The sequence below is a fragment of the Vicugna pacos genome, unplaced genomic scaffold (assembly GCF_048564905.1).
Source record: "Vicugna pacos unplaced genomic scaffold, VicPac4 scaffold_20, whole genome shotgun sequence".
Taxonomy (NCBI): Eukaryota; Metazoa; Chordata; class Mammalia; order Artiodactyla; family Camelidae; genus Vicugna; species Vicugna pacos.
This window is the reverse complement of record NW_027328741.1, coordinates 94,056,003-94,072,900: the sequence shown is the minus strand read 5'-3', so window position 1 is coordinate 94,072,900 and position 16,898 is coordinate 94,056,003. Positions and strand designations below refer to the sequence as shown.

Below are 16,898 nucleotides of genomic sequence, written 5' to 3'. Positions count from 1 at the left end.
TTTGAATCCAAAGAACCTAGAGGCATTATAGCTATGAGAAGCCTGCTGCAGCTATGCTAGGCTACTGAGAACCAGGTGTTCTTCTATCAGTGATGAGAACGCTTAATCATCCGATCATGTTGGGTAAAGCACTTGAATGCAACCAAGTCTGCACCCCCATGATCGATTGCCCCCGGGGGCTTGACTCAATTGAAAGACGGTCCACATAAGCTGTGTCTTTCATGTCATTGGTGACTTTTACAGTTCCGTTCACTATCTGACTTCTAATATGTACCTAGACTGTCTTGAAAAACGGAGGCCTAATACAGATTCAAGTTCAGTCAAAGATTCCCCTCACTTACCACACTCCCTTCACCCCAGAGAAGACATGAACCCAGCATTTGCTGAATCTAGCGGAAGGCCATCGTTTCTTTGTGGGAGCTAAGTATTCAATTCCTATCTATTTCATACGAGAGTATTTGACCTTTATGGGGTTCCCTGTTGTTCACAGAGGATGAAGCTAGAGGAACTCTGATTCTAGGAGGGGCTTGCTCTTCTCTTACTGGCTTCATTGCAGCTCAGGTACTGATCCCTCAAAATGGATGCCTGAGTGGAGGGGAGGGAAGAGCAAGTGCTTGATAGCTAGGCCCAAACCTGGGAAAAGGCTTACCTGGGCTTGGTGCACTTTGATCTGAATGGCTTGGAATTGCCCCTTGGGTCGTGTGGATTATCTGACCTCTTTCAAGAACATGAGCGTTTTTATCATCTCTGCCATCTCTTCTCTTTAGACGTCAGAGATCTTGGACCCGTTCTTGGAGCAGAGAATTGAGGAACTTCCTCCAGTCCACGGTGGCCCTCCGTATGTTTCTGCTAGTATCAGCGAGGTTCAATATGTCTCATGAATGCCTTTCGAGCCTGCTATCCTCTACAGCTGTCTCCAGGCCAGTATTCTCTATTGTAGCAGAACATCTCTCATCAATGTGTTCGCATCTCTCCTCAATCCGTGCAGCCATATTTTCGGCCAGCTTCTCTTCGTGTCTCCCATAAAGTCGACTTCAACAGGACTGGGCAAGTCTGAAAGGACCTCGGAGCCTCTCCAGTAAGCTGAAGACAGGCAGATCTTCCACTGTCTGCCCTTTCAGGTTCTGGAAACTGAGCCGTGAACTCAGGTCTTTGGGCAGCAGCAGTATCTCGAACTGACACAGCTTCCCGGACCAAAGACCTAAGCCAAGCTCCACAGAGGGCGGCAGCCCCTCCATCGCACTGATCCACCCACAGAACTCTGCCCGGTTACCTAGGATCCACCAGCCACAACAAGCCTCGCGGTACACACCAACATTCCACCTGGAATCCAACCGCTAACTGCCATCCCCAATGGCTGCTGCATCTTGTCAGTGTTGGGGGAGGGGCTGCATCCGGCGAGAGGTTCCTAAGGTAAATGTGATTCTACCCACTAGCGTCCCATGGGCCTTTGTTCTTCCCTCTTTCCTTTTGTTCAGATCTGTATGCACTGTAGCAACGGAGGGAAGAAGTGTGTCCATTTTCAGTTGAATGTTTCACACGTCTTTAAACTTTCTAACAGTTCACAGTACACAGAGACCCACTAAGGGAAACTATTCTTCCTGTAATATGGGCACACCCGCAATACATAGCCGTCGGTTGATTTCTGCTGAAACACCCGCATTCACGGGACATCTATCCATTTGTTTCAAGGGGGCTGAAATTCCTAGGAATGATACAATCCCCAATGTGCACTTTACTGCCTGTCTCTTTTGATCTTAGTACACTTTTGCGGAGCTACTTTTCCTTGTTATAGGCTTGTGCCATTTCTTCTCGACGTAGTGTAGAATATGGCATTCATTCATCCTGTTGGAAGACTTGCAAGTCTATATCACGGACTAGGAATCCATTGGATTCCTAATCGGCATTTGGGTTAGGTCACGATATGCTCATATGAAACAATATTTACGAATATAAATGCACGCCTCTGATTTCCGAATACAGGTGTGCTGAGTACATTCAAGCCGCGATACTGGGTCGATGCGTACTGAATGATCCTTGACATCACCTTGAGTAATTTCTTTTGAATATTCATGTTACCCTACCCTTTTTGTGTTGTTTGTTTGTTTGATTCTTTCTTGGTCTGCTTCTCGTTTGTTTTGCAAACACGTCAGGCCATGCATCTCTCCGTTTGCTTCCAACAGAGAGTCATATAAGCTGACTCCCTTAAGATAGTGCTTCCAATCCCCTATGATTTCCTGCTTCCCTCTCCCATCTTTAGGGTTTTGATGTCCTCCTTGCTTTCTTCTTGTTTCTTCTTTTCCACTCATGCTCTTCTTGCATTTCCAATAAGGGTTTTCTTCTTTCCATTTCATCTTGCTGCTTATCCCTTCAGGGGAGAATTCTCAACCTATCTGTTAGGATAAGTTTCGAACTGCTGAATTCTTTTAAGATTTGCAGGTCTGTGGCATTCTCTTGCTCTGCTGTTATTAGTAATGGTGGTCATGTGGCATAGGCTACCCTAGATGGCAGCATTTTGCCATTCAAGCTATGGTCTATGTCCTGGCACTCCTCCCTGTCCTGCAATATTGCTGCTGAGATAGCAGCTGAAACCCCTCTGGAGGTTCTCTTGTGACTATGTTGCTTTCCTCCAGGCGCATTTTAAATCACTGGGATGCTCATGAACTTTGTTGATTTGGATCATACAGCTGCTGCTAAGTCTATTGGGATTCCACCTCTTTTGGACGCTGTGTACTTCCTGAATTCGCCTAGATGATTCTATCTTGGCTTTCAGCAAGTTTCAGTCTGATTTTTCTACACATAACTTTTCAAACATTGTTTGTTTCTTTATCTCTTGCTTTTCCATCTGGGACTCTTTCGAATTTTAGTCTTTCATGCCTCTCATAAACCAGGATTCAACAGTGATGTTTTCATTGGTTTGCACTTGCTTTCCTATGTGTGCTTCTGACCGAGGGATGTCTGTTCCCCTGTCTTCAAAGTCATTCACGCATCCCTCTGCAATATCTAGTCTGCTTAGGACGGAATGTTAGCCCTGATATTTTCTCATCCACTGAGTTTTCTGATATTATTTGGCTCGTCTTTAGGCTTTCTCTTCCCCTTTTCTGGTATTCTGCCTTTTGTGATTCTGAGACACTGTTGTTCTTCAGTGTTTCCCTCACCTCCATTTTCAATACTTGCTCTGGAGAGCGTTTTGCAGTCTAGTTGTCTGAAAGCTTATCTTTAGGGCCTTCAATCTCTTTGGAACTGAAAATGGTACTTCCTTTTCCTTTTACTGTATTTCTTCATCTCTACTGGTCAGGTAATTTCAGGTATCTAATGTAGACTTCTAGGGCTTGGTTAAGTGAAAAGTTTAGACTCTTGGCTCTACACAATTGCATGGGATTTCTGTGAGGACAAATTTTCCTAGACATTGATGCCATGTCCTGTTCCTGTGTGTGTTGTCTGGTCTATCTCCAATTGCTGGTGTTGCCTTTGTTGTGATGAATGCCCCATACTATTTCGATTAGGATAACCTCATTTTGATTACGCTTATCTCACAAATCTGAAAGAGCACAGGACACTTCCTCTGGTGGAAATGGAGCTTCTAAAGGTTCTCAGCTCTGCATTCTACTCTATGTTATTTTGGAGTGTTTCTAGAAGAGCAGAGTGTGAGTGCGCTTGTGCTTTGTAGTGCCACGGGAATGTCCCACTGAAACCAGTTCTTCCAAGAGCTTCTCTGTCTACAGAAACACCAGTGGAAGCATATCTATGGATGTCACACATCAGGGCCTGCTGGAATGATCCCGCAGCCCGAACTTGGTGTCCTCGCTGCCGAACCGTGCCGGTGCCATCCAAAATGTAGCATCCGCTTTTGAGCGATAAACTGAAGGAAATCCTTCCTCTTCTCACGCTGTGGTCTTGGACCACACTTCCTTGTCCTCTCATCCTTGTGGCACGGGTGCACGAAGGCAACCACAGAGCTGTTGCACATCCTGTGCCTCAAACCAAACCATAATCACAGCCCAGGTTATGAATGTAGCAGATCCTAAGGCTTTTCATTCTGAATTCAAACCCAAGGCCCCCTGGATCCCTCAGACCCGATGCACAATATCTCTGATTCAGCCCCACACATGCTCTATTGGCAAAAAGACCAAATTGGTCTCTGGTCCTGCAGATGCACTGGGTGTGGCCATGGGACATATCGATAATTTCAACTGCGTGCGCCAGGGTGGTTGCTTGCTCATTGGGGTCACAGGTCGGTTTGCTCTCTTGATAGGACCCACCACATCCCACAACGCACTCCAGATCCCTGAGACTCAGCGTGTGCCATCATCCGTAGCCCTATCCCTCCCTGAACGCTGCCTCTGCTACCTCAAATTTGGCAGCTCGGAGCTTGGTCTCAGAATCAACTGTGGGGATATTTTGCACTGGATTCTTTGCGTTCTGTCAGCCAAGCATCTGCTGTGCACTCTTCTAACACTCAGCGCATCACCTTCAATCCCATGTCTCCTGTCCGCTTGAGAGTGTGCGTCCAAGTTAAAGAGAGTTTCACCTTTACTGCTCCATCAACAGGGCTCAGACCATGCACTGGTATCCATTCCCTGCTTTTCCTTCTCCTGCTTCCAGGTGTTCTGAGGCCTCATCCTGTCTTTGGAAGTAACAGGCCTCTCTTCGGCAAGTGTCCTGTGCCAAGGGCTGGGTGAGTGGAATTTTCCATTGCTGTGTTCATGGGAGCGAGTGAGCGCAGGTTGCACTGCTTCTCTGTCAACTGGGCATCGATGAATCAACACTTTCCAGATACATTTCACAGAAATGTGATTTTTTTTTTATCTCTTTGTTTCTATACAGCCGTGGTGGGAGGGATTGTCCGAAGACTCCAGTTTTGACATTGTGTTGATATCTCATTTGCAGTCTCTAAAAATTTAATAGAATATATATAAATGTTTTGGGAGTTATACGAAAATGAAGTTAGTTTCTGAAACATACTAATTCGACCTAGAAGCCCGACTTGTCAATTTCGGTAACATTTTGTCAGCTCTAAGGAAAACATAGACAGATAGAATGCAAACTAGCAGTCCGAACTTTTAAAGGGGTCATGTCAACTCTTTACTGTTGAAGCCTCCGAAACCAACAGGAACCATGAAATAACTAATGGAAACATGAAATAACCCCCAAGCTTGGATTCACTTGTGCATGTGGTGCCCTTTACTCCCGATGACACCTACTGGTCAATGTTGGCATTTCAAGGTGTAACATCCCTCTCAAGGAAAATACAAGAGGAAACGAACTAAATATATACATTTAGCTTTGAATCCAAAGAACCTAGAGGCATTATAGCTATGAGAAGCCTGCTGCAGCTATGCTAGGCTACTGAGAACCAGGTGTTCTTCTATCAGTGATGAGAACGCTTAATCATCCGATCATGTTGGGTAAAGCACTTGAATGCAACCAAGTCTGCACCCCCATGATCGATTGCCCCCGGGGGCTTGACTCAATTGAAAGACGGTCCACATAAGCTGTGTCTTTCATGTCATTGGTGACTTTTACAGTTCCGTTCACTATCTGACTTCTAATATGTACCTAGACTGTCTTGAAAAACGGAGGCCTAATACAGATTCAAGTTCAGTCAAAGATTCCCCTCACTTACCACACTCCCTTCACCCCAGAGAAGACATGAACCCAGCATTTGCTGACTCTAGCGGAAGGCCATCGTTTCTTTGTGGGAGCTAAGTATTCAATTCCTATCTATTTCATACGAGAGTATTTGACCTTTATGGGGTTCCCTGTTGTTCACAGAGGATGAAGCTAGAGGAACTCTGATTCTAGGAGGGGCTTGCTCTTCTCTTACTGGCTTCATTGCAGCTCAGGTACTGATCCCTCAAAATGGATGCCTGAGTGGAGGGGAGGGAAGAGCAAGTGCTTGATAGCTAGGCCCAAACCTGGGAAAAGGCTTACCTGGGCTTGGTGCACTTTGATCTGAATGGCTTGGAATTGCCCCTTGGGTCGTGTGGATTATCTGACCTCTTTCAAGAACATGAGCGTTTTTATCATCTCTGCCATCTCTTCTCTTTAGACGTCAGAGATCTTGGACCCGTTCTTGGAGCAGAGAATTGAGGAACTTCCTCCAGTCCACGGTGGCCCTCCGTATGTTTCTGCTAGTATCAGCGAGGTTCAATATGTCTCATGAATGCCTTTCGAGCCTGCTATCCTCTACAGCTGTCTCCAGGCCAGTATTCTCTATTGTAGCAGAACATCTCTCATCAATGTGTTCGCATCTCTCCTCAATCCGTGCAGCCATATTTTCGGCCAGCTTCTCTTCGTGTCTCCCATAAAGTCGACTTCAACAGGACTGGGCAAGTCTGAAAGGACCTCGGAGCCTCTCCAGTAAGCTGAAGACAGGCAGATCTTCCACTGTCTGCCCTTTCAGGTTCTGGAAACTGAGCCGTGAACTCAGGTCTTTGGGCAGCAGCAGTATCTCGAACTGACACAGCTTCCCGGACCAAAGACCTAAGCCAAGCTCCACAGAGGGCGGCAGCCCCTCCATCGCACTGATCCACCCACAGAACTCTGCCCGGTTACCTAGGATCCACCAGCCACAACAAGCCTCGCGGTACACACCAACATTCCACCTGGAATCCAACCGCTAACTGCCATCCCCAATGGCTGCTGCATCTTGTCAGTGTTGGGGGAGGGGCTGCATCCGGCGAGAGGTTCCTAAGGTAAATGTGATTCTACCCACTAGCGTCCCATGGGCCTTTGTTCTTCCCTCTTTCCTTTTGTTCAGATCTGTATGCACTGTAGCAACGGAGGGAAGAAGTGTGTCCATTTTCAGTTGAATGTTTCACACGTCTTTAAACTTTCTAACAGTTCACAGTACACAGAGACCCACTAAGGGAAACTATTCTTCCTGTAATATGGGCACACCCGCAATACATAGCCGTCGGTTGATTTCTGCTGAAACACCCGCATTCACGGGACATCTATCCATTTGTTTCAAGGGGGCTGAAATTCCTAGGAATGATACAATCCCCAATGTGCACTTTACTGCCTGTCTCTTTTGATCTTAGTACACTTTTGCGGAGCTACTTTTCCTTGTTATAGGCTTGTGCCATTTCTTCTCGACGTAGTGTAGAATATGGCATTCATTCATCCTGTTGGAAGACTTGCAAGTCTATATCACGGACTAGGAATCCATTGGATTCCTAATCGGCATTTGGGTTAGGTCACGATATGCTCATATGAAACAATATTTACGAATATAAATGCACGCCTCTGATTTCCGAATACAGGTGTGCTGAGTACATTCAAGCCGCGATACTGGGTCGATGCGTACTGAATGATCCTTGACATCACCTTGAGTAATTTCTTTTGAATATTCATGTTACCCTACCCTTTTTGTGTGGTTTGTTTGTTTGATTCTTTCTTGGTCTGCTTCTCGTTTGTTTTGCAAACACGTCAGGCCATGCATCTCTCCGTTTGCTTCCAACAGAGAGTCATATAAGCTGACTCCCTTAAGATAGTGCTTCCAATCCCCTATGATTTCCTGCTTCCCTCTCCCATCTTTAGGGTTTTGATGTCCTCCTTGCTTTCTTCTTGTTTCTTCTTTTCCACTCATGCTCTTCTTGCATTTCCAATAAGGGTTTTCTTCTTTCCATTTCATCTTGCTGCTTATCCCTTCAGGGGAGAATTCTCAACCTATCTGTTAGGATAAGTTTCGAACTGCTGAATTCTTTTAAGATTTGCAGGTCTGTGGCATTCTCTTGCTCTGCTGTTATTACTAATGGTGGTCATGTGGCATAGGCTACCCTAGATGGCAGCATTTTGCCATTCAAGCTATGGTCTATGTCCTGGCACTCCTCCCTGTCCTGCAATATTGCTGCTGAGATAGCAGCTGAAACCCCTCTGGAGGTTCTCTTGTGACTATGTTGCTTTCCTCCAGGCGCATTTTAAATCACTGGGATGCTCATGAACTTTGTTGATTTGGATCATACAGCTGCTGCTAAGTCTATTGGGATTCCACCTCTTTTGGACGCTGTGTACTTCCTGAATTCGCCTAGATGATTCTATCTTGGCTTTCAGCAAGTTTCAGTCTGATTTTTCTACACATAACTTTTCAAACATTGTTTGTTTCTTTATCTCTTGCTTTTCCATCTGGGACTCTTTCGAATTTTAGTCTTTCATGCCTCTCATAAACCAGGATTCAACAGTGATGTTTTCATTGGTTTGCACTTGCTTTCCTATGTGTGCTTCTGACCGAGGGATGTCTGTTCCCCTGTCTTCAAAGTCATTCACGCATCCCTCTGCAATATCTAGTCTGCTTAGGACGGAATGTTAGCCCTGATATTTTCTCATCCACTGAGTTTTCTGATATTATTTGGCTCGTCTTTAGGCTTTCTCTTCCCCTTTTCTGGTATTCTGCCTTTTGTGATTCTGAGACACTGTTGTTCTTCAGTGTTTCCCTCACCTCCATTTTCAATACTTGCTCTGGAGAGCGTTTTGCAGTCTAGTTGTCTGAAAGCTTATCTTTAGGGCCTTCAATCTCTTTGGAACTGAAAATGGTACTTCCTTTTCCTTTTACTGTATTTCTTCATCTCTACTGGTCAGGTAATTTCAGGTATCTAATGTAGACTTCTAGGGCTTGGTTAAGTGAAAAGTTTAGACTCTTGGCTCTACACAATTGCATGGGATTTCTGTGAGGACAAATTTTCCTAGACATTGATGCCATGTCCTGTTCCTGTGTGTGTTGTCTGGTCTATCTCCAATTGCTGGTGTTGCCTTTGTTGTGATGAATGCCCCATACTATTTCGATTAGGATAACCTCATTTTGATTACGCTTATCTCACAAATCTGAAAGAGCACAGGACACTTCCTCTGGTGGAAATGGAGCTTCTAAAGGTTCTCAGCTCTGCATTCTACTCTATGTTATTTTGGAGTGTTTCTAGAAGAGCAGAGTGTGAGTGCGCTTGTGCTTTGTAGTGCCACGGGAATGTCCCACTGAAACCAGTTCTTCCAAGAGCTTCTCTGTCTACAGAAACACCAGTGGAAGCATATCTATGGATGTCACACATCAGGGCCTGCTGGAATGATCCCGCAGCCCGAACTTGGTGTCCTCGCTGCCGAACCGTGCCGGTGCCATCCAAAATGTAGCATCCGCTTTTGAGCGATAAACTGAAGGAAATCCTTCCTCTTCTCACGCTGTGGTCTTGGACCACACTTCCTTGTCCTCTCATCCTTGTGGCACGGGTGCACGAAGGCAACCACAGAGCTGTTGCACATCCTGTGCCTCAAACCAAACCATAATCACAGCCCAGGTTATGAATGTAGCAGATCCTAAGGCTTTTCATTCTGAATTCAAACCCAAGGCCCCCTGGATCCCTCAGACCCGATGCACAATATCTCTGATTCAGCCCCACACATGCTCTATTGGCAAAAAGACCAAATTGATCTCTGGTAATGCAGATGCACTGGGTGTGGCCATGGGACATATCGATAATTTCAACTGCGTGCGCCAGGGTGGTTGCTTGCTCATTGGGGTCACAGGTCGGTTTGCTCTCTTGATAGGACCCACCACATCCCACAACGCACTCCAGATCCCTGAGACTCAGCGTGTGCCATCATCCGTAGCCCTATCCCTCCCTGAACCCTGCCTCTGCTACCTCAAATTTGGCAGCTCGGAGCTTGGTCTCAGAATCAAATGTGGGGATATTTTGCACTGGATTCTTTGCGTTCTGTCAGCCAAGCATCTGCTGTGCACTCTTCTAACACTCAGCGCATCACCTTCAATCCCATGTCTCCTGTCCGCTTGAGAGTGTGCGTCCAAGTTAAAGAGAGTTTCACCTTTACTGCTCCATCAACAGGGCTCAGACCATGCACTGGTATCCATTCCCTGCTTTTCCTTCTCCTGCTTCCAGGTGTTCTGAGGCCTCATCCTGTCTTTGGAAGTAACAGGCCTCTCTTCGGCAAGTGTCCTGTGCCAAGGGCTGGGTGAGTGGATGTTTCCATTGCTGTGTTCATGGGAGCGAGTGAGCGCAGGTTGCACTGCTTCTCTGTCAACTGGGCATCGATGAATCAACACTTTCCAGATACATTTCACAGAAATGTGATTTTTTTTTTATCTCTTTGTTTCTATACAGCCGTGGTGGGAGGGATTGTCCGAAGACTCCAGTTTTGACATTGTGTTGATATCTCATTTGCAGTCTCTAAAAATTTAATAGAATATATATAAATGTTTTGGGAGTTATACGAAAATGAAGTTAGTTTCTGAAACATACTAATTCGACCTAGAAGCCCGACTTGTCAATTTCGGTAACATTTTGTCAGCTCTAAGGAAAACATAGACAGATAGAATGCAAACTAGCAGTCCGAACTTTTAAAGGGGTCATGTCAACTCTTTACTGTTGAAGCCTCCGAAACCAACAGGAACCATGAAATAACTAATGGAAACATGAAATAACCCCCAAGCTTGGATTCACTTGTGCATGTGGTGCCCTTTACTCCCGATGACACCTACTGGTCAATGTTGGCATTTCAAGGTGTAACATCCCTCTCAAGGAAAATACAAGAGGAAACGAACTAAATATATACATTTAGCTTTGAATCCAAAGAACCTAGAGGCATTATAGCTATGAGAAGCCTGCTGCAGCTATGCTAGGCTACTGAGAACCAGGTGTTCTTCTATCAGTGATGAGAACGCTTAATCATCCGATCATGTTGGGTAAAGCACTTGAATGCAACCAAGTCTGCACCCCCATGATCGATTGCCCCCGGGGGCTTGACTCAATTGAAAGACGGTCCACATAAGCTGTGTCTTTCATGTCATTGGCGACTTTTACAGTTCCGTTCACTATCTGACTTCTAATATGTACCTAGACTGTCTTGAAAAACGGAGGCCTAATACAGATTCAAGTTCAGTCAAAGATTCCCCTCACTTACCACACTCCCTTCACCCCAGAGAAGACATGAACCCAGCATTTGCTGACTCTAGCGGAAGGCCATCGTTTCTTTGTGGGAGCTAAGTATTCAATTCCTATCTATTTCATACGAGAGTATTTGACCTTTATGGGGTTCCCTGTTGTTCACAGAGGATGAAGCTAGAGGAACTCTGATTCTAGGAGGGGCTTGCTCTTCTCTTACTGGCTTCATTGCAGCTCAGGTACTGATCCCTCCAAATGGATGCCTGAGTGGAGGGGAGGGAAGAGCAAGTGCTTGATAGCTAGGCCCAAACCTGGGAAAAGGCTTACCTGGGCTTGGTGCACTTTGATCTGAATGGCTTGGAATTGCCCCTTGGGTCGTGTGGATTATCTGACCTCTTTCAAGAACATGAGCGTTTTTATCATCTCTGCCATCTCTTCTCTTTAGACGTCAGAGATCTTGGACCCGTTCTTGGAGCAGAGAATTGAGGAACTTCCTCCAGTCCACGGTGGCCCTCCGTATGTTTCTGCTAGTATCAGCGAGGTTCAATATGTCTCATGAATGCCTTTCGAGCCTGCTATCCTCTACAGCTGTCTCCAGGCCAGTATTCTCTATTGTAGCAGAACATCTCTCATCAATGTGTTCGCATCTCTCCTCAATCCGTGCAGCCATATTTTCGGCCAGCTTCTCTTCGTGTCTCCCATAAAGTCGACTTCAACAGGACTGGGCAAGTCTGAAAGGACCTCGGAGCCTCTCCAGTAAGCTGAAGACAGGCAGATCTTCCACTGTCTGCCCTTTCAGGTTCTGGAAACTGAGCCGTGAACTCAGGTCTTTGGGCAGCAGCAGTATCTCGAACTGACACAGCTTCCCGGACCAAAGACCTAAGCCAAGCTCCACAGAGGGCGGCAGCCCCTCCATCGCACTGATCCACCCACAGAACTCTGCCCGGTTACCTAGGATCCACCAGCCACAACAAGCCTCGCGGTACACACCAACATTCCACCTGGAATCCAACCGCTAACTGCCATCCCCAATGGCTGCTGCATCTTGTCAGTGTTGGGGGAGGGGCTGCATCCGGCGAGAGGTTCCTAAGGTAAATGTGATTCTACCCACTAGCGTCCCATGGGCCTTTGTTCTTCCCTCTTTCCTTTTGTTCAGATCTGTATGCACTGTAGCAACGGAGGGAAGAAGTGTGTCCATTTTCAGTTGAATGTTTCACACGTCTTTAAACTTTCTAACAGTTCACAGTACACAGAGACCCACTAAGGGAAACTATTCTTCCTGTAATATGGGCACACCCGCAATACATAGCCGTCGGTTGATTTCTGCTGAAACACCCGCATTCACGGGACATCTATCCATTTGTTTCAAGGGGGCTGAAATTCCTAGGAATGATACAATCCCCAATGTGCACTTTACTGCCTGTCTCTTTTGATCTTAGTACACTTTTGCGGAGCTACTTTTCCTTGTTATAGGCTTGTGCCATTTCTTCTCGACGTAGTGTAGAATATGGCATTCATTCATCCTGTTGGAAGACTTGCAAGTCTATATCACGGACTAGGAATCCATTGGATTCCTAATCGGCATTTGGGTTAGGTCACGATATGCTCATATGAAACAATATTTACGAATATAAATGCACGCCTCTGATTTCCGAATACAGGTGTGCTGAGTACATTCAAGCCGCGATACTGGGTCGATGCGTACTGAATGATCCTTGACATCACCTTGAGTAATTTCTTTTGAATATTCATGTTACCCTACCCTTTTTGTGTGGTTTGTTTGTTTGATTCTTTCTTGGTCTGCTTCTCGTTTGTTTTGCAAACACGTCAGGCCATGCATCTCTCCGTTTGCTTCCAACAGAGAGTCATATAAGCTGACTCCCTTAAGATAGTGCTTCCAATCCCCTATGATTTCCTGCTTCCCTCTCCCATCTTTAGGGTTTTGATGTCCTCCTTGCTTTCTTCTTGTTTCTTCTTTTCCACTCATGCTCTTCTTGCATTTCCAATAAGGGTTTTCTTCTTTCCATTTCATCTTGCTGCTTATCCCTTCAGGGGAGAATTCTCAACCTATCTGTTAGGATAAGTTTCGAACTGCTGAATTCTTTTAAGATTTGCAGGTCTGTGGCATTCTCTTGCTCTGCTGTTATTACTAATGGTGGTCATGTGGCATAGGCTACCCTAGATGGCAGCATTTTGCCATTCAAGCTATGGTCTATGTCCTGGCACTCCTCCCTGTCCTGCAATATTGCTGCTGAGATAGCAGCTGAAACCCCTCTGGAGGTTCTCTTGTGACTATGTTGCTTTCCTCCAGGCGCATTTTAAATCACTGGGATGCTCATGAACTTTGTTGATTTGGATCATACAGCTGCTGCTAAGTCTATTGGGATTCCACCTCTTTTGGACGCTGTGTACTTCCTGAATTCGCCTAGATGATTCTATCTTGGCTTTCAGCAAGTTTCAGTCTGATTTTTCTACACATAACTTTTCAAACATTGTTTGTTTCTTTATCTCTTGCTTTTCCATCTGGGACTCTTTCGAATTTTAGTCTTTCATGCCTCTCATAAACCAGGATTCAACAGTGATGTTTTCATTGGTTTGCACTTGCTTTCCTATGTGTGCTTCTGACCGAGGGATGTCTGTTCCCCTGTCTTCAAAGTCATTCACGCATCCCTCTGCAATATCTAGTCTGCTTAGGACGGAATGTTAGCCCTGATATTTTCTCATCCACTGAGTTTTCTGATATTATTTGGCTCGTCTTTAGGCTTTCTCTTCCCCTTTTCTGGTATTCTGCCTTTTGTGATTCTGAGACACTGTTGTTCTTCAGTGTTTCCCTCACCTCCATTTTCAATACTTGCTCTGGAGAGCGTTTTGCAGTCTAGTTGTCTGAAAGCTTATCTTTAGGGCCTTCAATCTCTTTGGAACTGAAAATGGTACTTCCTTTTCCTTTTACTGTATTTCTTCATCTCTACTGGTCAGGTAATTTCAGGTATCTAATGTAGACTTCTAGGGCTTGGTTAAGTGAAAAGTTTAGACTCTTGGCTCTACACAATTGCATGGGATTTCTGTGAGGACAAATTTTCCTAGACATTGATGCCATGTCCTGTTCCTGTGTGTGTTGTCTGGTCTATCTCCAATTGCTGGTGTTGCCTTTGTTGTGATGAATGCCCCATACTATTTCGATTAGGATAACCTCATTTTGATTACGCTTATCTCACAAATCTGAAAGAGCACAGGACACTTCCTCTGGTGGAAATGGAGCTTCTAAAGGTTCTCAGCTCTGCATTCTACTCTATGTTATTTTGGAGTGTTTCTAGAAGAGCAGAGTGTGAGTGCGCTTGTGCTTTGTAGTGCCACGGGAATGTCCCACTGAAACCAGTTCTTCCAAGAGCTTCTCTGTCTACAGAAACACCAGTGGAAGCATATCTATGGATGTCACACATCAGGGCCTGCTGGAATGATCCCGCAGCCCGAACTTGGTGTCCTCGCTGCCGAACCGTGCCGGTGCCATCCAAAATGTAGCATCCGCTTTTGAGCGATAAACTGAAGGAAATCCTTCCTCTTCTCACGCTGTGGTCTTGGACCACACTTCCTTGTCCTCTCATCCTTGTGGCACGGGTGCACGAAGGCAACCACAGAGCTGTTGCACATCCTGTGCCTCAAACCAAACCATAATCACAGCCCAGGTTATGAATGTAGCAGATCCTAAGGCTTTTCATTCTGAATTCAAACCCAAGGCCCCCTGGATCCCTCAGACCCGATGCACAATATCTCTGATTCAGCCCCACACATGCTCTATTGGCAAAAAGACCAAATTGGTCTCTGGTAATGCAGATGCACTGGGTGTGGCCATGGGACATATCGATAATTTCAACTGCGTGCGCCAGGGTGGTTGCTTGCTCATTGGGGTCACAGGTCGGTTTGCTCTCTTGATAGGACCCACCACATCCCACAACGCACTCCAGATCCCTGAGACTCAGCGTGTGCCATCATCCGTAGCCCTATCCCTCCCTGAACCCTGCCTCTGCTACCTCAAATTTGGCAGCTCGGAGCTTGGTCTCAGAATCAAATGTGGGGATATTTTGCACTGGATTCTTTGCGTTCTGTCAGCCAAGCATCTGCTGTGCACTCTTCTAACACTCAGCGCATCACCTTCAATCCCATGTCTCCTGTCCGCTTGAGAGTGTGCGTCCAAGTTAAAGAGAGTTTCACCTTTACTGCTCCATCAACAGGGCTCAGACCATGCACTGGTATCCATTCCCTGCTTTTCCTTCTCCTGCTTCCAGGTGTTCTGAGGCCTCATCCTGTCTTTGGAAGTAACAGGCCTCTCTTCGGCAAGTGTCCTGTGCCAAGGGCTGGGTGAGTGGATGTTTCCATTGCTGTGTTCATGGGAGCGAGTGAGCGCAGGTTGCACTGCTTCTCTGTCAACTGGGCATCGATGAATCAACACTTTCCAGATACATTTCACAGAAATGTGATTTTTTTTTTATCTCTTTGTTTCTATACAGCCGTGGTGGGAGGGATTGTCCGAAGACTCCAGTTTTGACATTGTGTTGATATCTCATTTGCAGTCTCTAAAAATTTAATAGAATATATATAAATGTTTTGGGAGTTATACGAAAATGAAGTTAGTTTCTGAAACATACTAATTCGACCTAGAAGCCCGACTTGTCAATTTCGGTAACATTTTGTCAGCTCTAAGGAAAACATAGACAGATAGAATGCAAACTAGCAGTCCGAACTTTTAAAGGGGTCATGTCAACTCTTTACTGTTGAAGCCTCCGAAACCAACAGGAACCATGAAATAACTAATGGAAACATGAAATAACCCCCAAGCTTGGATTCACTTGTGCATGTGGTGCCCTTTACTCCCGATGACACCTACTGGTCAATGTTGGCATTTCAAGGTGTAACATCCCTCTCAAGGAAAATACAAGAGGAAACGAACTAAATATATACATTTAGCTTTGAATCCAAAGAACCTAGAGGCATTATAGCTATGAGAAGCCTGCTGCAGCTATGCTAGGCTACTGAGAACCAGGTGTTCTTCTATCAGTGATGAGAACGCTTAATCATCCGATCATGTTGGGTAAAGCACTTGAATGCAACCAAGTCTGCACCCCCATGATCGATTGCCCCCGGGGGCTTGACTCAATTGAAAGACGGTCCACATAAGCTGTGTCTTTCATGTCATTGGCGACTTTTACAGTTCCGTTCACTATCTGACTTCTAATATGTACCTAGACTGTCTTGAAAAACGGAGGCCTAATACAGATTCAAGTTCAGTCAAAGATTCCCCTCACTTACCACACTCCCTTCACCCCAGAGAAGACATGAACCCAGCATTTGCTGACTCTAGCGGAAGGCCATCGTTTCTTTGTGGGAGCTAAGTATTCAATTCCTATCTATTTCATACGAGAGTATTTGACCTTTATGGGGTTCCCTGTTGTTCACAGAGGATGAAGCTAGAGGAACTCTGATTCTAGGAGGGGCTTGCTCTTCTCTTACTGGCTTCATTGCAGCTCAGGTACTGATCCCTCCAAATGGATGCCTGAGTGGAGGGGAGGGAAGAGCAAGTGCTTGATAGCTAGGCCCAAACCTGGGAAAAGGCTTACCTGGGCTTGGTGCACTTTGATCTGAATGGCTTGGAATTGCCCCTTGGGTCGTGTGGATTATCTGACCTCTTTCAAGAACATGAGCGTTTTTATCATCTCTGCCATCTCTTCTCTTTAGACGTCAGAGATCTTGGACCCGTTCTTGGAGCAGAGAATTGAGGAACTTCCTCCAGTCCACGGTGGCCCTCCGTATGTTTCTGCTAGTATCAGCGAGGTTCAATATGTCTCATGAATGCCTTTCGAGCCTGCTATCCTCTACAGCTGTCTCCAGGCCAGTATTCTCTATTGTAGCAGAACATCTCTCATCAATGTGTTCGCATCTCTCCTCAATCCGTGCAGCCATATTTTCGGCCAGCTTCTCTTCGTGTCTCCCATAAAGTCGACTTCAACAGGA

At 45.7% G+C, this 16,898-nt stretch overlaps 3 long non-coding RNA genes across 3 annotated transcripts; all 3 read left to right on the top strand.

Moving 5' to 3' along the window:
• The first annotated feature begins 1,186 nt into the window (after positions 1 to 1,186).
• Positions 1,187 to 6,246, top strand: LOC140693886 (uncharacterized). The gene is made up of 3 exons (XR_012069594.1): positions 1,187 to 1,413; positions 4,606 to 4,678; positions 6,053 to 6,246. It is a non-coding gene; the product is annotated as an uncharacterized lncRNA (long non-coding RNA).
• A 225-nt stretch (positions 6,247 to 6,471) lies between these two features.
• LOC140693885 (uncharacterized) lies at positions 6,472 to 11,531 on the top strand. Its single transcript, XR_012069593.1, has 3 exons — positions 6,472 to 6,698; positions 9,891 to 9,963; positions 11,338 to 11,531. It is a non-coding gene; the product is annotated as an uncharacterized lncRNA (long non-coding RNA).
• Positions 11,532 to 11,756: 225 nt separating this feature from the next.
• Positions 11,757 to 16,873, top strand: LOC140693884 (uncharacterized). The gene is made up of 3 exons (XR_012069592.1): positions 11,757 to 11,983; positions 15,176 to 15,248; positions 16,623 to 16,873. It is a non-coding gene; the product is annotated as an uncharacterized lncRNA (long non-coding RNA).
• The last annotated feature ends 25 nt before the right edge of the window (positions 16,874 to 16,898 follow it).